Below are 3,463 nucleotides of genomic sequence, written 5' to 3' on the forward strand. Positions count from 1 at the left end.
AAATATGATTTTGGAACTCCGTGGAGATCCACATATTATACAAAAAACAAACAAAATATAATAAAATGAGACCTTGTAAACAGCTCATGCAGACAGAAAATATACAAAGATAACATACCATTCCGCTAATATAGTTCTAAGAAACATTTAAAAAAATTAAAAATTTTGTTACAAAAAATTCCATTTGGGGGACTAAAGATAGCGTCCAACAGGGATTTTGCAGATAGAATGACAAACTGAACACATGCCGGTTTTACCCAGAGGCGGCGATAAGTCAATAATGCTGGACAAACTAGCAGGACATGTATAGAATCTTGAACTGAAAGATTACAGTAATTGCACACGTTGGATATGCTGTGCCATTTGGCCAGCAACTTATTCAGGGGGAGTAGGTCTTGCCTAAGAAGTAGCCAAAAGCGGCGTAAACCGTGAGGTATGTTCCATGACAGGTAAGGTTGTATTTGTCTAATTAAACAAGTATCAACAGCTTGTATGACCCCCTTCTTTTGTATGAACAAGTTTCGATCCCTTTTGTAACTTAGCTTCCATGTGGCTTGTTTTAGTTGTAGTTTTAATTGGTTCATGGAAAGGTCTAAAAGAGATGCTTCATCCAAGTCCAAGAGAGTAATGGCCCTCCTATAATTCTTTATGAGAATCGAATATTCTTTTAGTGGGCCCATCAGCTCTTTTGTGATAAGGGATCTGAGAGTAGCTGGCTTTCCTTTAATTAAACAGGTAACCCAACGGATAACTCCTGCTAGGCCTTGTGCCCAGCTGCTTCTTAGACTGAGTTCTAAACGCAAAGTTGCTGCACTACAACTATTGTTAACCGAAGTTAAGTTTCTCAAGAGGATGCCCTCGACGGTGTCTAAAAAACCCCATTCCACTAAGTCGATTAGTTCTACACCGTAAAGCAGAGTCGGGGGGACTTTTGCCCGAAAAGCCTCCAGCAGGTGAGCAAAGTGTCTCTTGCCTGTTGATTTATACAATGCTCTAAGGCCGTTTCCCTGAGACTTTGCCTTACGGGAGCTATTTTCTATGTGGGATTTTTTACTCAAGCTGCTATTGACAACCATACCCAGGAAAACATATGTTTTTACTCTTTCTAATTTTTGGCCTCCCAGCTCCCAGCTTACGTGCTCTAACTTCAATTTGTTTCGTCCCTCCATGCACATTATCTTGCTTTTGGAGATGTTTATTTTCAGGAAATGTGCTTCAGAAAAGCTGTGTAGTGCATGCAGACGGTTGTTAAGACCCTTAGGAGTAAGATCTAAAATTAAGATGTCGTCCGCGTACATTAGACAAGAAATATGTCTATCTCCCAGGCGTGGCGCGATTCCTTCACATGTAGATATAGTGAGGGGAAGGTTGCTAACATAAAGGGAGAATAAGAGGGGAGCTAATAAGCAGCCTTGTTTAAGGCCGTTCGCCGATGGAATGAGCCGGGAAAGACCCCTTTCTCCCCCCAACAGCACTTTGCACCACGTATTATCGTGCAGATCCTGGACCAAACATAAGAGTCTATGTGGCATTCCCAAGGCATGTAGCTTTCTCCACAGTACCTGGCGGTCGACCTTATCAAAGGCCGTGGAGAAATCTATGAATGCCGCATAGACTCTCCCCTTTCTTGCTCTAATATATTTGTCAAATATTACCTGGAGGGCGGTTAAATTGTCCATGGTCCCATGGTTTTTTCTAAAACCTGTCTGCTCTAGTGGAAGAACATTTGAGGACTCCACCCATGCATTTATTCGTTTGAGCAGGCATCTTGTAAAAACTTTGCCGATTGCATCCAATAATGCAATCTGGCGGTAGTTCTGTGGGAGTAGACGATCACCCTTTTTATGCAATGGGACCAGGATACTTCCCTTCCAGGAAGGTAGGACCTTGCCGCTTAATAGGCAGATATTAAAAATTGGGCAAAGGAGCTTGCTCCATTTTGCCCTATTCTGCTTTAATACATTAATGGGCACTTCATCTGGGCCCATTGCCCCTGAACGTCTCATTTCCCCGATAGCTAGGTCTATATCCTTTTCTGAAAAAGCCTCTAACGGCTTCATAATATCTCTCACCCTCCTGGTGAACCCCTTCCTTTTGCTGAAGAACCTTCGGACCTTCTAACTAAATCTCTACTCTCCAACTCCAAAAATATCTTCCTAGGAGATTTTAACCTGCACTGGAATGAACCTGATGACCCCACAATCAACCTTCTCAATAACCTTCTTGAGATTAGTGACTTCAAGCTACTCTGCCACTCCCCTACCCACGCCAAAGGAGCCATTCTTGATGCCATCATCACCAACCCTAATCTGACATCCTTAACCAACATCATCCCCATCGACTGGTCTGACCACCATCTCATTCTGTTCACAATCTCCCCTCCAACCCCGCCTGCCCCTATCAAAAACAACAAAACTACAATCTTGAGCAGAAATCTTAAGCAAATCCCTCCCGGCACCCTTGAACTGAAACTCCAATCCCATCTCATCCTCACGCCCCCCCCCTTCAAATCTAAATGAACTCACGGAACACTTTAACAAAACTGTCACAGAGGTCTTAGACGAGCTTGCCCCGCTGCAAAGTAAACCGCTACAAATCATGGTTTACCCGCGACCTTAATAGAATGAGACGCTCACTCAGATTAGGGGAAAGAACATGGAGACAACACCCTACACCTACTCACCTTGCTCTCCTTAGAACTGCCAGATCCTCTTACAAAAAACACATCTTCTCTGAAAAAGCTTCTTACTTCCGCCTTCAACTCTCACATGCCAAAAACGGACCCTAGAGAATTGTTCAACATTATTAGAAACCAAACCTCCCCTGCACCACCCATCCCAGTGGCCTCTATTAACAAGTGTGAAGAAATTGGCAACATTTTCGCCGAAAAAATTGCCAAAATTGACCATGCTTTCCTTAATACCCAACCCTTTGTCAAACCCTCAACCCCCCCCAGGATACTACACCTAACCCCCCCTTGAAAACTCCCACGACACCCTTACCCATCCTCCCCTCTCTTGCCCCCCCCCCCTGAACCTCCCCCTACTATCACTCCACTTAAAAGCAACGCCTCTTGGCTTACTTTCCACTCCGTTTCTGAACGGGAAGTCTACAACATCCAATCAAATCTCAAACCATCCGAAAACACTAAAGACCCTCTCCCCTCCTCACTTGTCCAAGATCTCAAACACATCATTGTCCCCTACTGGACCACCATCATTAACGCCTCCCTCTCAACAGGGAATGTTCCTCCCTCCCTTCAACTCGGACAAATCCCTCCCATTCCCAAAAATCCTAAAGCCGATCCTAATGACCCCAACAACCTCCGCCCTATCTTCAACCTTTCCCTCCTCTCCAAAGCTCTCGAAAAGGGCCCCCTACTTCAACTGGACGAACACATTAACACATTCAACCTACTTGACCCCCTTCAATCTGGCTTCCGCAAAGATTGTAGCACGGAAAC

Source organism: Lissotriton vulgaris, chromosome 1_1 (assembly GCF_964263255.1).
Source record: "Lissotriton vulgaris chromosome 1_1, aLisVul1.2, whole genome shotgun sequence".
NCBI lineage: Eukaryota > Metazoa > Chordata > Amphibia > Caudata > Salamandridae > Lissotriton > Lissotriton vulgaris.